The sequence below is a fragment of the Schistocerca piceifrons genome, chromosome 8 (assembly GCF_021461385.2).
Source record: "Schistocerca piceifrons isolate TAMUIC-IGC-003096 chromosome 8, iqSchPice1.1, whole genome shotgun sequence".
NCBI classification, from domain to species: Eukaryota; Metazoa; Arthropoda; class Insecta; order Orthoptera; family Acrididae; genus Schistocerca; species Schistocerca piceifrons.
In genome coordinates, this window is record NC_060145.1 from 99,903,793 (window position 1) to 99,923,164 (window position 19,372).

At 42.2% G+C, this 19,372-nt stretch overlaps 1 pseudogene; it reads left to right on the forward strand.

The window, feature by feature from the left end:
• The first annotated feature begins 5,967 nt into the window (after window positions 1–5,967).
• LOC124712890 lies at window positions 5,968–6,086 on the forward strand (annotated as a pseudogene).
• The last annotated feature ends 13,286 nt before the right edge of the window (window positions 6,087–19,372 follow it).

Below are 19,372 nucleotides of genomic sequence, written 5' to 3' on the forward strand. Positions count from 1 at the left end.
GAAAAAGCGTCTTTTATGGTTCGCGGTTCCAGTCTCGCAGTCTGCAACGTTTTTATCCCTTCTGTGAAAGAGCTACAAGCAGTCAGATCAAACATCGATAAGGAAATCGCAAGAAAATACTTTCAGCTCATAGTGCAATGATGAAAAACTTACAACGCTGCACAACAGGTAACGCCTCTTTCGCTGCTGACAAGCAAATGTTGGGTTTCTAGGAATACATAACTTTATTTATGAAATGCCACATTTGCATACCTGTTGAGTATGACACAGTATACCAATTAAACACAAACCCAAGCGAAATGTAAGTGAGTAGTATTTTACTAATTCGTGCCGATAGAGGCACGCATGTGTGCAGATACTCAGTTTTATTAAAACTGACTTTCGTCGTAAGGTTATCGTGGGTAGTTTTATTTCATTTCTTAAAATACAGTGCACAATTTTCGTAAGGTTTCTTTTAGTGTTGTTAAAACAATACGAAACCTGAGAGAGAAATTAATCATCAACGATATATGCGACTTCTCTGATGTTATCTATAACAGTCTGACAATGCATATGCAGTTTATTGATTACATGCATGTAGAAAACTTGTTTTGAGTTAAAGCTGTCAAACAAGGTTTGAAGAAGAATAAAATGCCACTACCGGACGACTGCAAATATAGAAAATACTTTTCTGACTATTTTCGCACGCTGCGCTCTCCCCATACATAATACAAAAGCTTCGAGACACATCTACTGCCTGGCCATCTATTATACCTGAAAAGAACAAAATGTCACAGAAGTTAGCCCTTTTTCCACATGCGGCTATTTTGGGTTGAGAAGTGAAGGGAATTATGTTCAAAGTTCCATTACATTGATAACTTCAGCAGACAGCAGAACTGCGTTTTAAAAAATGTAGCAGCAAATGTAACAGAACTCGCGACGTCTTATCTACGGTGCGCGACACTTACCGCTGCGCTACTAGCTGTCATGTAGCTCCAGAAGTCAACAGCAGTTTTTCCAGAACTTCCGCATTCCACAGTGCTGTGAGATAATGCGTATGGCCGGATCTAGACTTCTGTGAGACAGACAGTTACAGCTTTTCTTTTGCACTGCACGACGTTTTCAACAAACAGATAGCGCAATAGAGTAGCTCAAATGGAAAGGAACACTTCCTATGTAAATTTTCCATCCTACAATGTTGGCAGTTCTGTGTAGGTGGCAGTTACGTGATTTTATTTCGGTGATTACGAAATAGAGTCGAATATATGCACTGGGTAGCCGAGGCAGCTAGTTCATGGCGATTCGGTCAACCAAGTAAATGAATGTACTGAACACGCTGCAACCCACTACAGAGAGCCAGTGTGTCAGAATTCTCATCGAGTGTGCCGCAATGGTATTATGATAGAAAAATGAGCATCAGAGATGAGTGTTTGGTGGTCTGTTGGATTGATGATAGGTTCCTACGATCGTGGTCTGGGTTCGATTCCAACTTGTGCCGATGCTTTTTAATAGGGAGAGACAGATTCTATTCTCTTCTGGCTACGCCAAGCGAAGGAGGTATAATGGCATTGTGGTCTGATATTCACATTAAACATGATATTCCTTCTCCACCAAGTAGACGTTAGGTTGAACCACAATAAAGTCTTTCTCATACTAGTTATTTATTTCTAGTGACAAAACAAATGTTATGTAGGGTCACAGGACACTTATTCCATCTTTTATTTGAGCTTCTGTATGTCGATAAAATTGGCTATGAACTTGGAATTCAACTCAGACCGCCCTTAACGCGGAATTTGATCCGTTCGTGACAATACAGCTCGACTGCTATCAGTTGTTTGTTCAAATCTGCAGATTCCTCAACATCTGCACATATTGCGCGTGAATGGGTTCGAATCCTGGACCGGTACTAAAGTTTTCATTATGTAATTTCAAGCTCTAACATGACAACACTTATCTACTGGTGGATAATAATTTTGATTTTTAATGCATTTTCATTCGTTGTCAGCACTGACATATCTGACGTTTTTGGCTCCCAGTGAGACACAGAACTATTTGAGAGATCACTGTAAGCTCAAGGATGTTATTCCGAGCTTCTGGTGGAGAAGAATTCGCTAGCTGACGTCTCTTTGTGTGTAGTCAATAACGATATGTGTGGGGTTCGATTCCCAGTCAGCACTGAACACTTCGTCATATTATTTCTAGTTCAAACATGCTCACGTCGCTGCTGGTGTAACAAACCCACATTTAACGTTACTTTTCTCTAGAATATAACAGTGATAGGTGCCGGGTTGGTGTACTGGGAAGGAAAAAATTAATGTTTCGTCTCGTCATTTCAGTTAAAACATCTAGCTACTGCCGAGAAAATCCGATGTGTTACAGTTGTTGTGCTTCGATAACAATCCGATTACGTTCTGGGTTCGAATCCCTGCCCAACACAAAGCTTTGCCTCACGGCATTTCAAGTAATTTACCAGATTAGGTTCTGGGTTCAAATTCCTGTCCAACACACAGCATTGCCTCACGGCACTTCAAGTAAGTTACTTGTGAAGAAGCAGTATTTAACATCGCTCGTAGATCGTTAACAGGAACAATAGATGCTGGGTAGGAATTCGCGTCCGTTAAAAATGTTGACGTTATGTGATTTAAAGTTGATATTTGCTAACTGATACTGTCTAAAATCGAGGTATATCACTCTCTGTATGCCTAGTCAGGAATGACTGTTAGTTTCCGTCAGTCACGAAATCTTACTCTGTATGACCTGGGTTTGAATCCATATGCAGAACGAGGCGGTTCGTTGCGTCATTTATTAGTTCATACATATTCTCAACTATCTGCTAGTGAATAACGCAAATTTTTAACGTCATTTTGTGTTAAAAACAAGTACGGTATGTTACTTTGAAGAGGAAATCATGAATACGATGAACTTACTACGTGCATTGCCTATCTGACGTAATAATGAGAGTGATAACATTTCACGTATGTCATTTATTGCAATAAATGTGAGCTTACAAGCCTTAAGGACAGTCTTATCTGTGATAAGGTGTTCCTTAATATTTGTAGAATTCTGGTATTACTTTATATCTTGAGTTATTGCGATACAGAGCAAGAGTTTTCTAGTGGTGACTTGTTGGGACCATTTTCAATAGTCAAACGACTGTACCAAGGAGCGTTTAGAGGACCTGCGAGACAGCTGCGTTATGTGGGTTGCATGCGAATCAGGGGAAATGCAATTCAGGTCGTTCGAATACTTTTGCGCAAGACTGTACTATAAATGCACGCATCTCCAAAGGAACAGGCACTGAGGCCACTACAGCCGTTGTGAATTACATTAAATGTATTCGCAATCGCGAATGTGGATAACCATCAGCTGGAGAATTGAAAGACAACAATGGAAATTTGAGCCGGAATAGGACTCGAACCCGAATTTGTTTTTACAAGTACAGGTTGTAGCACTGTCCGGCACAAATTTTTTCTGTCGTCATTCTATTCTACAGCTGATGGTTACCCATATTCTCAGTTGCGAATACATTTGATGTATTTCATAACGGCTGTAGTGCCGAAGTGCATCTGTCTTCCTGTGGACATGCATGCATATCCAGAGGAACTTCGCATCGTAGTTCAGAACAACACAGGCACTGAAATATTGTATTGACTGACAGAATTGCAGGATGTCCTCCTGAGTGATACAATACCAAATTCTCTCGAAATGGTGCGTTGGATCGTCAAATTTCCGAGATGGTTCCGGCTCCTGCCCATAATGCTCCTAATTTTCTCATCTGGGGAGAGATCCGGCGACCTTGCTGACCACAGTAGGATCTGGGGAGGACGAAGAGAAGTAGTAGAAACTCTCATCGTGTGCGGGCGGTCATTATCTTGCTGAAGTGCAAGCCGAGAATGGCTTGCATTGAACGGCGACAAAACGGTTCGTAGAAAATCGTTGACGTACCGCTGTGCTCTAAGGGTACCACGGATGAGAATCGAAGGGATCCTGATATGAAAGGAAACATCGCCCAAACCCTCATTACCGGCTGTCTGGCCGTATGGCTGACAACAGTCAGGTCGGTATCCCATTGCTGTCCAGGGCATCTCCAAGCACATCTTTGACCTGGAATGTCATGGACTGGAGTAGAATTGTCTGCAGTGACGACTCCCACTTCGAGATGAACCCCGATGACCACCGGAGACGTGTCTCAAGACGCCCTGGACAGTGTGGTGTCACCGCCAGACACCACACTTGCTAGGTGGTAGCCTTTAAATCGGCCGCGGTCCGCTAGTATACGTCGGACCCGCGTGTCGCCACTGTCAGTGATTGCAGACCGAGCGCCACCACACGGCAGGTCTAGTGAGACTTCCTAGCACTCGCCCCAGATGTACAGCCGACGTTACTAGCCATGGTTCACTGACAAATACGCTCTCATTTGCCGAGACGATAGTTAGCATAGCCTTCAGCTACGTCATTTGCTACGACCTAGCAAGGCGCCATAGCAATTGATATTTATCTTGAAGCATGTACAGTCAAGAGAGATGTTCTACAATTATGGATTAAAGTTAAGTATTACAGCAACTGCGTCCGTTTTTCTAAGTTCTCATTTCCTTGTAATGTTCCAGACCTCACGCCAGCCTGCGTGAGCTTAAACGCGTGCCTTTCGGCTTCCTCCAAACCCCGTGAATTGGCTCCTACCAATTCACAACAGACAGTGGTGAGATACCAACCTGACTGTCGCCCACCATGTGACCTGACAACCAGGAATGATGGTCTAAGAAGTCATTTCTTTTTATAGCAGGACCTCTTCAGTTATCATCCCCGGCACCCTCAGAGCACAGTAGTACGTCGACGATATTGTACGCCCCATTGTGTTGCACCTCATGGCAAGCCATCCTCGGCTTACATTTCAGCAAGACAATGCCCGCCCGTACACACTGAGAGTTTCTAGCGCTTGGCTTCGTAATTGCCAGACATACCTTGGCCAACAAGGCCGCCGTATCAAACCCTAATTTAGGACGTTTGGGGCATTATGGGTAAAGCCCTCCAACGAGCTCGGGAATGTGACGATCAAATGCGCCAATTGGACAGAATCTGGCACGATATTCCTCAGGAAGGTATTCAACAACTCTATCAGTTAGCGCCAAGCCGAATAACTGCTTGCATAAGGACCATAAGTGGACCTATTCATTGCCTTACTCAGTTTGTGAAGCTCTTTTTTGAAACTGTAATCATTCGTTTGTTTATACATGTAAATCACATCTACTAATTTCCAGCCCATTCAGATATTTCTTCATGCTGCATCGTTTTCGTGGTCTACGTGTGTGCATTATTCACACTGCCTTATTTGATACGTTAGTTAATCGCTTGCTTCAGACGTGGGCTTAGTGTGTACATTATTCGCACAGCCTTATTTGAAACGGTAGTTAATCGCTTGCTTCAGACGGGAAGCTCTTTGCTTATCGTAATGTAATTTTTCATGCAATAAAACTTGGTTCTCATGCAACATTATGGACGCCTTCGGTTTCGATATAAAACATTTGGAAATTATCCGTATCTCTTCATACAGCTGATCTTAATTTTATTTACTTATCAGTTGTCATTATCCGATTTACTTTTGCTGTCATGTCTCAAACTATTCGTGGAACTTTTTAAAAACGACTTTCTTAAGCATTTCCTCTGTCTCAGTCGAATGAGGAATATCTCAGCTCAGACACCAATAATAACACATCGATAACTTTAAAAGTACATATTATTGGTGAAATCTAATTCCAGATTTTTACTAGACAAATCAAAGGCGATGGTTAGGCATTCTTAATAATCCTATTCAATGATTATTTTATTAATTTTATAATAAATTCTGTATGTGTGTGTTAAATCTTTATTCTAATGTCAACTCAAACCAATGAATATATCATAAACGTGTTTAGCATGCAGACAAAACCGACATCCTGTGATGGAATGCTCATTTCCACCGTCGTAATTTAAAATTGTGTAACTAACTGAGCCAACGGCCTTGCCACAGAGGTAACACCGGTTCCTCTCAGATCACCGAAGTTAAGCACTCTCGGGCTTGCCTAGCACTTGGATGGGTGACCGTCCGAGTCTGCTGAGCGCTGTTGGCAGGTGGGGTACACTCAGGCCTTGTGAAACCAACTGAGAGCTACTTGACTGAGAACTAGCGCTTTCGGTCAGGAAAACTGGCTACAGCCGGGAGAGCGGTGTGCTGACCACATGCCCCTCCACATCAACATCCATGACACCTGCAGGTTGAGGATGACACGGCAGCCGGTCGGTACCGTAGGACCTTCCGACGCCTGTTCGGATGGAGTTAGTTAGCTAGTTAGTGGTAAATATTTCAAGTCGGCCATGGTTTGGTAGTAACAAAACACATGTCTGGAAACTGATAGGTCTTGTAATGGATTACTGATCGAAACTTGACATTTTTTTGTTTGGCTTTACGCTAGTCCTTATCTCTCTGTGTTGTGAAGAGTACCAGGAACGCAACTGGTTCGGATTGGCACGTTAAAGGGTACGTCTTCTTTCCCAGGTAAGATTACTGGGGAGGGTAGGTGCACACAATCTGCCGTAGTAAAGTCCAATTGAAAGGCTTCCACCAGGTGGCTGACTATTCCTCTTCAGGGACTCTCAACGAGACATGCCATATTACTATCTATTTTTTTTTTTTTGAAAAGAAGCTGCCTCAGATTAAGGCAGACAACAGTTGAAACAAATCAGGGTGAAGCTGCCACTCACACTGTCAGTTTTTCGAGTTGGAATGGTAGTTTCGTTTTTTAGTAATTTTATGGTGACCACACTGATATTGGCCGTATCACAATTCGAAACAATCTCTGTGTTTCATTCACATGTTTTGATTTGACCTGCCAGCGATACCAATGAAAATTTCTTAAAATGTTTCTAAGTAATCTCACACCCCGAGAAAAGCTGTTGACCTGTAGCTTCAGACAGAGAAAATGAAGTCAGCAAAGATAAGTGTGTCATCTCTTTGAGATCGAGTAGTCTGCCGGTGGTCCGCACCTTATCGATACCATATTTCGATGCCCGTAACTCGGTGTCTTCTTCATCAGGTGTTCCCCGAGACTCAGGGACTCGTCACCTTTATTAGGTGTTACCTGAGACTCAGGGAAGACATGATGAAGATGCCGAGTTACAGAGTCGAAATATGGTCGTGGAAACACGTGGACCGCGGGAGGAGCAGCCGTTCTTAACGAGACGATAACGAACTGCCGGGGAAGTCTAAGAGGTTACAAAAATAAGTACACTCTAAGAAATAAAAAACAACGCATCACAAAGGAATTATCCCAAAGGCACGCCGGCTGGAGTGGCCGAGCGGTTCTAGGCGTTACAGTCTGGAACCGCGCGACCGCTACGATCGCAGGTTCGAATCCTGCCTCGGGCATGGCTGTGTGTGATGTCCTTAGGTTAGATAGGTTTAAGTAGTTCTGTGTTCTAGGGGACTGATGACCTCAGAAGTTAAGTCCCATAGTGCTCAGAGCCATTAGAACCAAAGGGACGAATATCGATAGATGATACGTACAAGTACACACAAACAAATGACTAAGATTGTAAAAAGTTCGATGATTTATTCAAGAGAAAGAGCTTCATAAATTTTGCAAATCAATAGTCGGTTGTTTGACCTCTGGATCTGACTCAAGTAGTTATTCGGCTTGGCATTTATACAATCCTCCTGTGGGATATCGTGCCACATTCTGCCCAACTAGCGCGTTGGATCGTTAAAATCGCGAGCTCATTGTTGGATGGCCCTGCCCATAACGGTCCGAACGTTCTCAACCGAGGAGAGACCCGGACACCTTGCTGACCAAGGTGGGATTTGACAAGCACGAAGACAAGCTGTAGAAACCTTCGACGCGTGCAGAAAGGCATTATCTTGCTGGAATGTAAGCCAGGGATGGCTTGTCATGAAGGGCAACAAAATGGGGCGTAGAATATCGTGGAAGTATCGCTGTGCTGTAACAGTGCCGCGGATGGTAACCAAACGGGTCCTGCTATGTAAAGAAATGGCACCCCAAACCGTCACTCCTGATTAGGAGGCAACATGGCGGGCGCCAGCTATGTTGGCATAGCACCACTGCTCGGGGCGTCCCCAGATAGGTCTTCGTTGGTCATCGGGGCCTAGAATCTTATTGACTGGAGTAGATATGTCTTCAGTGAAATTTCTGAGTCTCGCTTTGAACTGTATGTGAGTGTATGCATGTATGAATGGTGTGCCTAGAAGTTTCTATGTACTGTGTTGAGGTGACACGGTCACCACTTACAGAACATCTGCTACCGCGTGTTCCAGTAGCTGTGGCTACCACAACAGCAGACGTGACAGTCAGTTGTTCCTGAAGAAGACGATGCAGTATTTCATCGAAAGCTCGTAATTGTACCATGATTTTACGTGACAAGTTTATAGAAGAATGTGAAATCCTAAAATTATACACATCAATATTATTTTTGTTCCGAACTATCTTTGTTTTGTTCGCTGTTAATGTAGTCCAGTTGACAAGTCTGTGGTGCTATCTGTAGGCCTTTCATGTAACTAATTGAAATACGTAAATTAAAGGTTTTGTAAATTACCATATTCAGATTTTGTTTAATGTCAATGCGTATGGAATCATTTGTCATGGAAACATCATAACGCTGTGGAAGGGGTTAAATTGAAAGTCTTTGTTTACAACACTTACTTTGCGAGTGACCGATGGGGTTTTGTAGCACTTTTGTAATAGTTATTTGTTGCGTGACGATTAGGTATCGAGAATAGGTGGCCCGTCAGCGAAGAATGTGAGAGATTGTGTGACATGCTCATACCCTTACTCATGGGGATGTGTTACGATTAAGCGAAGGTTCAATTGCTAATCGACGAAGCTGGAGGCACTGCCAACATATTTCTACGTGTCAACAGCTACGGTAACGTGCTGAAGAATTGCTGTACCTGAGTAAGATTCCACTCAGTATTGTAGATTGACCGATACAGTGCTTAAAAAGGAAATTTAGCTGTAGTGTTGTCCATAAGAAATATTTTATCCTGATCTTAAGCCTGTTCATCCTATCGAATTAAAATCATAATAATGAACTATTGTTGTTTCAGAATTTAAACACAGGAAATATTATTTAAATTCCATTTTCGCAGTTACTAGCTCAAAATTATATAGAGCGTTATGTTGCATTGCACCTGGCAACTGTCGCTGTGAAATCACGATATATTTTCTGGCACTACATTGTCCTATGTAAACGGCGCTGTTCAAATCATTTACGATCATTGTGGTATGAATGTGAGCTTAATATGAATGCAGCGTGATTGTGCAACCACGAATGTAAAAGTCAATGCTTCCACACTTCATTTCCTGTGCTATTGCTGTGCTGTGAATAAATCAGCGTTTTGGATGGGCGCTGGAAAGACTTGTGATCATTTAAATTACATTTTATGCAAAAAGTGCAAAATGTGTTTTTTTCATATGCATTTCTGTGTGAAGTACACTGGAGGGAATAATTTATACGATTTTTGTGTCTTGTAGTGTGGCTACGTAATATTGAAAGTGAGGGCCATAAACCGTCTATAAATTACTTGTTTGTATTCCATGTTTAATTTTTGGGTGGGAAAATTGAATCAAACATGTGTCGCTACTCTGCAGTAATATATTTTCGACACGCATGCATTGACAACAGCTCAGGATATTTCTTTCGAGCAGTTTAGCGTTATTTTAGTACGCTTGCTGTACACTACAATAGAAATTTCAAAATTACATCCACATCTACATGACTACTCTGCATTTCGCAATTAAGTGCCTGGCAGAGGATTTACCGAACCACTTTCACACGATTTTCTACCGTTGTACCTTCGAAGCACGTGCCGGATGAACGAAAACTTAAATCTTTCCGTGCAGGCCTTAACAAAGTGTTTTCGCATTCACGGGAGAATGGTGGATATCGAAACTTCGTGAAACCATCTCACTGTAACGAAGAATACCTTTATTTTAATGATTACCGACTCAAGTTGCGTATCATATCCACGGCTGTAACACTCTTTCGCGTATGTACTTACAAGCGAATTCCGTTCACATGCATCTGTTTATTTGTACCCCATGAAATGAAAATAATTTCTCGTGGTACTCAAATGGAATATAATTAAAGTAAAAAGTTTTAAATTATGGAGGTAAAGGGAAGTAGTAGTTAAAATGAGTTTTATGTCGTTTTTCATGCCGCAAACGATAGAGAAAGCGGGAGAAACGATCTGGGATAGACGAAAGTATTGCCACCTTGGAGAATGAGGAGATCCCGATAGAGAGAACGTGATTTGTTGCATAGAATGACATTTGTATGCGAGTGAAAAAGCCAAAATAGCGCCAGCGAGTTTTAAAATTAGCGGCATAGATGTAACTACAGAAACAATAATTATTCTTTGATATGGCAGTGTATTAATTTCTTATTCTTAAGAGTGTTTTCGTTTTCTTGGTCGGAGAAATGACATGTGCTGTATCCTGTGAGATTACGGACGCGAAAAAAGTCTTGTTGTAAAGTTTAGAGGAGGAAAGTGCATTGAGCACAGGAGAACTTACGAGAAAACGTAAATAACGAATTATGTTAATTAACTGGAATGATAAAATAGAATACAAGTAAACTTTACTTTCATTTCATTAATTGGCTTGCAGACAGTTTCTTTTTTTGTAAAACTTGAATTAGAGCGTTTTAGTCTTAAACAAAAATCAGTACAAGAGAGTTTTGCTGGTGACGTAAGTAAGCTATAGTGAATCGGAACACGGTTGCACTCACGTGGGGCCGATCATATATATTAATTTTCAGAGACAAGCGCAGCACGACATTTAGTCACCGAGTAAGTGAATTGGAAAGCCGTTAGACAACAGTAATTCACATTGTAGGAGTTGGCGTAATATATTCCTGTATGATTACAACAGCGACAATGTGTACTAGCTGGATGATTTTAATTAGACTTATTTACTCACTCTTTCGTCTACAGGTGGTACGTCTAGCCTCCCATAGGATGACGCGGGAAGCGCAACAACGTTTTTTCAAACAACTGGGAAATAAATATTTATCTGCAACCTATGGATTGTAGCTTATCACGCTACATAATCGCCGAACTCAACTTTCTCTCACGTTATGTTACGACAGCAACCCAACTGTATTTACTTTTAATACAGGTGTTGTGGGCGATCTAATTTGAATATACAGTACTCAAAATACTTTTCTCGTCTCACGGACGAAGTCCGATGCGCTTTGACATTCTATGCACTACCATGACATTATCTTCCCTTTTTCGCAATAATACAAAACGTGCTGCCGTCCTTTGAACTTTTTCGATGTCCTGCGTCAATCCTATCTGGCAAGGATCTCATACTGCACAGCAATACTCTAGCAGAGGACGGACAAACGTAGTGTAGGCAGTCTCGTTACTGAATTTGTTGCATCTTCCAGATGTTCTAACACTAAAACGCAGTCTTTGGTTCGCCTTCTCCACAAGATTATCTATGCGATTGTTCCCATTTAAGTTGTTCGTAACTGTTACTACTAGGTATTTAGTTGAACTGACCGCCTTTAGATTTGTGTGATTTAGAAATTTAATGGATTAGTTTTAGAACTAATGTGGCTGACCTCACACTTTTCATTATTTAGAGTCAACTGCCACTTTTCGCACCGTACAAATATTTTATCCAAATCATTTTGCAATGTTTTGATCTTATGATGACTTTAAGAGATCAGTATATGAAAGCACCATCTGAAAACAATTTAAAATCAGTTTATATAATACCAGATGATTCAAAGAGAATGAACAGATTTCAGCTGTTTAATATGGAGATGACTGGGTGTTGTGTGCTGTCCTTAGGTGAGTTAGGTTTAAGTAGTTCTAAGTTCTAGGGGACTGATGACCATAGATGTTAAGTCCCATAGTGCTCAGAGCCATTTAATATGGATATACAATAAGAGACAGATACATACAGCACATGCCAGCGGATACAGGAAGATTTAAAGCTTTGACACAGCTCTATTGTCTGTTTGTAGTAACATACGAAATCATTTTGTGTGTTGGAATCTGAGCGAACTCAATCCCCTGGTCGGGTACAACGTGCATTTCGCCATCAAAAAAAAAAAAAAAAAATGTTCAAATGTGTGTGAAATGGGACTTAATTGCAAAGGTCATCAGTCCCTAACATTACACACTACTTAACCTAAATTATCCTAAGGACAAACACACACACCCATGCCCGAAGGAGGACTCGAACTTCCTCCGGGACCAGCCGCACGGTACAGGACTACAGCGCCCCTGACCGCTCGGCTAATCCCGCGCAGCATTTCGCCATCGATTCAGTAAGAAGCCACCTCTGCACGAGCAGATTTATGACTGGTATAGAAAAACCTTGGAAGTTGGTTACATTTGAGAAAGAAAGAGCTCTGGTCTGCCACGTACTTCTGATCAAAATGTCGAACGTATTCGAGATGCATTCACACGGAGCCCTGTGTGAGTAACTTCAACTTCCTGAAACAACGGTTTGACGTCTTCTGAAATAACGATTGCATATGAATCCTTACCAAATACAGTTACAGTAGCAGTTGCGGCCAGGGGACCATAAAGGAAGGTACGAATTTTGCGTTTCATTTCTCCAAGATACGTCAGGGGCCACTTTTTCGAAGGACTCACCTTTTCGGGCGAATCGACGTTTCATCTATCGGGAAAAGTAAACCGCCATAGTGAAAGAATTTGGGAGTGGGGGGTCACGAAATCCTGGCGTTGTCATCAAAGCCGGCCGCGGTGGTCTAGCGGTTCTAGGCTCGCAGTCCGGAACCGCGCGACTGCTACGGTCGCAGGTTCGAATCCTGCCTCGGGCATGGATGTGTGTGATGTCCTTAGGTTAGTTAGATTTAAGTAGTTCTGAGTTCTGGGGGACTGACGACCACGGATGTTAAGTCCCATAGTGCTCAGAGCCATTTGATTTTGTCATCAAACATGAGACCAACCAAAACTAAATGTGTTTTGTGCCATTTCTGTTCACAAAGTTGTGAATCTTTCTCATTTTAGTAGGGAATTGTGACAGGAGTGTCACACCTGGACATCCTGCAAGATGAGTTGTTTCCTGAACAACACGAAGATTACAATGATTTCAGTTTTATATATGACGGAACCCCCCCTCACTATAATTTTGAGCTACGGATTTATCTTAACTGCACTGTCCCACAAAGTTGCATGGGAAGAGGTGAACAACGAGACCTTGTTCATTGCTTTTGGCCTCACAGGTCACCACATCTCACTCATTGCGATTTTTTCCTGTGCGAGTACCTAAAAGACAGGGTCTTCGTCCCGCCTATGGCAGCTATTCTTCTAGAGCTGAGAAATCGAATTATTGTAGCTGTCAGTTCAATAAGAAGTGACCAATTGATTGCCAAAAACATTCAACAGCCTACACTGCATAAATATTTCTGTATTTAAGACAATCGGTTTCGAGTCGGCCGCTGTGACCTTGCAGTTCTAAGCGCTTCAGTCCGGAACCACGCTGCTGCTACGGTCACAGGTTCGAATCCTGCCTAGGGCATGGACGTGTGTGATGTCCTTAGGTTAGTTAACTGTAAGTAGTTCTTTGTCTAGAGGACTGGTGACCTCAGATGTTAAGTCCCATAGTGCTTAGAGCCACTTGAACCATTTGAACCATTCGGTTTCGAAAGGATTTGCTGCCATCTTTGGGTGTTAAAAAATCTTTTTGTTATGAAACGTGTTCATTTTACGTTGGAGCTCACGCTAAGTTGTCATGTGGATAAAAACCAGCTCGTTGTAAAAGGTCAGTCGTAACCCAAATACTTGAAAACATGTTTGAAGCTGACGACGAGTTGTCATGTGGATTAAAACTATCAAATTATAAAAGGTTCGTCGTAACCAAAAAATTGAAAACATGTTTGAAATATTTCAGTTATGGCAAACCTTTTATAATGTGCTAGCTTTAATCCGCATAACAAGTTGGCGTGAGGTCTAATGTAAAATGAACATATTTCACAACAAAAATATTTTTTAAGCCCTGTAGATGACAGCAAAGCCTGTCGAAACCTGTTGCCTTAAATAACAAAATATTTACGCGTCCTAGGCTGTTGAATATTTTAGCAAGTAATAGAGCACGCTCCTTCGGTATTCTCAAAATGGAAAAATTCAGTCGACCTGTTGATTCGTTGTGGAACGAAACAGGCTACCGTTTCGATGTTTCTCGAGCAACTCACGGTGCTCACATTGAGTGTGTGGTATAGTGTCTGTGCGAACATAAAACTATGAACCTTCCTCTATCCAGTGACTTGCGCAATACTTTTCTATCTTTCATAATTTGTCTGTAATAAACAATTGACATCTGTTCTTTCTTTCCGAAACACCCAGTACTTTATAGGTTGTTTGAGAGCTGTTCCGCTACTAACGCACCGTTTGAAATTCATTTACATCTCGATCTCACTGCGCATCTAGTATCGACGTGAAGTATTGTGTCGTACATCGTTGCAGAGAACGTATCAGCAATAATTTTCTTGTGTATGTACGTGGTGTCTGTTCTTTCGAACATGTCCGAAGGAACAGAGACCATTTTTGTCCAGCAGCGATTATGATTTAAGACATAGAGGAATTACAGGTACTGGGTCCGAGAGGGCATTGATTGAAAATCAAATTCCTGCCGGATCGGGATTAAAACCCTGCTGATTTCAATCGACACCCACTCATAGCCATTGCCTCTAATTCCTTTGTCTCTTAGTTCATAATGTAATATAGTATACTATAACTAAGGCGAGACGGGCAATGATCCCTTCGATGCAGATGCAGACAACAGTCGAGCTCTTACGGGAATCGGCGAAATGCCGCGAGTAATGGGGATAATGCGCAAGGGGTACTGTAACGGGACATCCTCCTGTAACATTACTTTTCCTAACCGTAGTTGTCGATACCAGTATCATTTTTCGAATTTTGAACATGTCAACATCATCTCAATTCCTTTTCTGAAAACACAGTATGTTATATTTCAAGCTAAAATTTATGAAAGTGAACTACTTTATAAGATATTTTAGTCTCGATGTCATAATCGGTAAGTACTAGTTCTGAATGTACAGCTAAAATTATTTTTTAGAAACATTTTAAATTACGAATTATTGGCACACTTAAAATTTCTATTATTAATTACGCAATACTGAATTGGTTACTTTGTTTATTTCTGGATTCATTTATGAAACATTAATCGAAAGTAATAATGTAACAAAACTAGTATATGAGGATGGTATCTGTTCTTTCGGACATGTCCGAACTCACTGGCCATTTGACCGTCTTCTTCTGTGCGGATGCACAAACAGTGCCCGAACTCTTACGGGAAACGGCAAAAAGCCGTGGGTAATGAGTATAACGGGTGAGTAATGAGTATAACGGGCAGGGGCACTATGAATATAGTGCGGGACAGTAAGTTGGGAATGTGGGTCTCACGAGAGGTGTGCCAGAGATAAGTCCCTGCAGTCGCATTGTCCTCTGTGTCCTCGGTGGCTCAGCTGGATAGAGCGTCTGCCATGTAAGCAGGAGAAGCTGGGTTCGAGTCCAGGTCGGGGAACACATTTTCAACTGTACCTCTTGACTTATATCAACGCCTGTATGCAACCAGCAGTATTCATTTCATTGTAATTTAGTAGAAATTCATTTGTTAAGAAAAATTGTGAACCCTTTGGAATACGGTTATTTCCGCAAAGTGTGGAGGAGTGAGCATGGCTCTGATGTGATCGGACATATTTTTGTATTTTGTGCAAACAATGTAATTCCGCCTTTGTTAATGTGAAAAATTGAAAGACTGTATGATATACTAAAATGTGAGAAAATAGATTTACGTAAAAACAAAAATTCTGCAACAACAGTCTTTAAATTTAATTAGATCAATCCAACCTTTGTTTTAATTATGTTCACCCCAAATCCTGTATCATTTCTTTGACACTCTGTCCCCTATTTCGTGATAATACAAACTTTTTCGAAGTACTCCATCAGCCCTATCTGGTAAGAACCCCACACCGCGCAGCATGATTCTAAAAGAGGACGAACAAGCTTAGTGTAGGCTGTCTCCTTAGTAGATCTGTTACATTATCTAGGAGTCCTGTCAATAAAACGCAGTGTTTGGTTAGCCTTCCCCACAACATTTTCTGTGTGTTCCTTCCAATTTAAGTCGTTCGTAATTGTAATTCCTACGTATTTAGTTGAATTTACGGCCTTAAGATTTTACTGATTTATTGTGTATTGCGAGTCTACTGGATACCATTTAGCGCTCATGTGGATGACCTCACACTTATTTTGGGTCAATTGCCAATTTTTGCACCATACAGATATCTTTTCTAAATTGTTTTGCAATTTGTTTTGATCTTCTGATGATTTTACTAGTCGATAAATGACAGTCAACTGCAAACAATCGAAAACGGCTGTTCAGATTGTCTCCCAAATCGTTTATATAGATAAGGAACAGCGGACAGCCTATAACACTACCTTGAGGAACGCCAGAAATCACGTCTGTTTTACTCGATGACTTTCCGTCAATTACTACGAACTCGGAGAGGAAATCAGGAATCCAGATACATAACAGACGATATTCCATAAGCATGCAATTTCATTACAAGCCGCTTGTGTGGTATAGTGTCAAAAGCCTTCCGGAAAGGAGATTCAGTACAATAGCTGGAATTAGATGGGCGGGTGAGATTACAGTCTACATAAGCAGAGAGAGCATAAATTGAGAATTTAGGTTTGATGGGAGGCGTGCTAGGGTAGTTCGAGCAGTTGTAGCGACTGGTGTGTCTGGATGGCTCAGAGGTAAAAAAAATAAAATAAAAATGGTTCAGATGGCTCTGAGCACTGTGGGACTTAACATCTGAGGTCATCAGTCCCCTAGAACTTAGCACTACTTAAACCTAACTAACCTAAGGGTATCACACACATCCATGCCCGAGGCAGGATTCGAACCTGCGACCGCAGCGGTCGTGCGGATCCAGACTGAAGCGCCTAGAACTGCTTGGCCACACTCAGAGGTCAGAGCAGCAGCCATACTAAGGAGCGGACCAGGTTTCGAATCCCAGTCTGGCACAAATTTTCAACTTGTAAATAATAGATTCAGCTATCAGTCGTCCTTTTCAAATTTTATTGGCAGATCTAGATTTCAGCTATAAACTAGCCATTCTCTACGCACTATCATTTTTTGATCAATGCATTGATCAAAAAATGATAGTGCATAGAGAATGGCTAGTTTATAGCTGAAATCTAGATCTGCCAATAAAATTTAAAAAGGACGACTGATAGCTGAAATCTATTATTTATAAGTCAATAGAACAGTCGCTGCCCGCAACAGTCTTCTGAATGGAAGGTAACCTGATGAATTTTCACCTTTATCCCACTGATTTAAATGACAGGCAGCTCATAGCCAACATCTGTAAAATTTTCCTGTCTCGAAAATGTCAAGGATAACTCGTTTTGTGAAGACCCACGACTGGGCGCTGCTGTCGCGGGTAATGATTGTCCAACATCTCGGGCCTGCTATGTTACGACTTTGTCGCGCATTCGCCGGATTAGCGCGTAAACTAAGCGAAAAGCCCTGCCCTAGAATTTCATTTTTTTCCACCTTCTCTTTCTCTCTAATGCGCACGCGCGAAGCGCAACGCGAATTCGAGAGGCCGGGCGGCCCGCGCGTTTGCGTTTTTCCCCGGGAACCCGACCGCGCGACAGGGTCGGATAATTAAGCGCGTGGGTGCGCGCGCCGGGGCAAGCGCGCTAACGAGTCCGTGCGTGGCTTCATTTAATAGGCCTCGCCGCGGCACACCAATTTATAACGATGTCCTCTCCGGGCGCTTTTTCTTCCGGCCGAGTCGGCGCACTTTAATTACACTGTACGGGCCCATTTGTTATCATAAGCGGTTCAAAACCCTTTTCGGGGCTCCCTCGCACAGCAGCAGCAGCGGCGGTGTGTTACAATATTGGAGCGGTTTTCCAGCGGCTGCAAACAGCTTACGGTAATCAGCGGCCACTGACAGTTTCAATAGCCCTCAGTCGGTGCGCGTCATCCTCTCCAAATATCCAGATTTAATTACATTGAATCGCTGTATACCCTTTGTTAATGTGGAGGTCTTTATTCTGCAATCACATTATCCAAACAAGTAATTGAAACGGCGCTCGCGCACCGTGCAATGTTAATGTCCGTAATGCCAAGTGGTCCTAATAAAACCGCGGCCCGAGCCGTCGAGTTCCATCACGGAATAATAACACAAAAGGACATCGTTAGTGCCCTCGGCGGGCACTGTTAGGCTATAATAAGGAATACATTATGCCGCGTCGCCTATTAACCAGGCAAGTATTCTCTGGCTGTTATATTTTCCTTTTTTATTAATTTTTTATTAGGGTCGCCTTCGTTCCCCACTTACAAGGCAAAGCAGAGAGAGTTCTCCTTTCTCATGCTTCTAACTCGGCCACTATTGTTAACGGTGTTCTAATTGGAAAGTTTGCTCGTAAAATAGCGTCGGCGCCTTTGTGGCGTGGCCGTAATTTTTTCTGCTCTGTTTAGCACTGTGTGCCTTCATCCGGATGAAATGTGGGACCCCGAGCGACTTGTAGCGATCGCAAACCTCTGCTCGAGCTCGACTGCTTCATGACTGGCAGTTGGCGGCAGTCGCCAATGTACAATTTCCTAGAAGCTCTTATGTTCCCTCAATTAAGCCACGAGCGATTCTTAAATTAAATCTTAAAAAACGAGAGTAATTTAATACGAGGGTAGTTCAATAAGTAATGCCCCACATTCTTTTTCTCAGAACGTATTTATTGTTAAGAGTCAGAATTTGGTGACAATATACAGGGCTATTACAAATGATTGAAGCGATTTTATAAATTCACTGTAGCTCCATTCATTGACATATGGTCACGACACACTACAGATACGTAGAAAAACTCATAAAGTTTTGTTCGGCTGAAGCCGCACTTCAGGTTTCTGCTCGAGAGCGCAGTGAGACAAAATGGCGACAGGAGCCAAGAAAGCGTATGTCGTGCTTGAAATGCACTCACATCAGTCAGTCATAACAGTGCAACGACACTTCAGGACGAATTTCAACAAAGATCCACCAACTGCTAACCCCATTCGGCGATGGTATGCGCAGTTTAAAGCTTCTGGATGCCTCTGTAAGGGGAAATGAACGGGTCGGCCTGCAGTGAGCGAAGAAACGGTTGAACGCGTGCGGGCAAGTTTCACGCGTAGCCCGCGGAAGTCGACGAATAAAGCAAGCAGGGAGCTAAACGTACCACAGCCGACGGTTTGGAAAATCTTACGGAAAAGGCTAAAGCAGAAGCCTTACCGTTTACAATTGCTACAAGCCCTGACACCCGATGACAAAGTCAAACGCTTTGAATTTTCGGCGC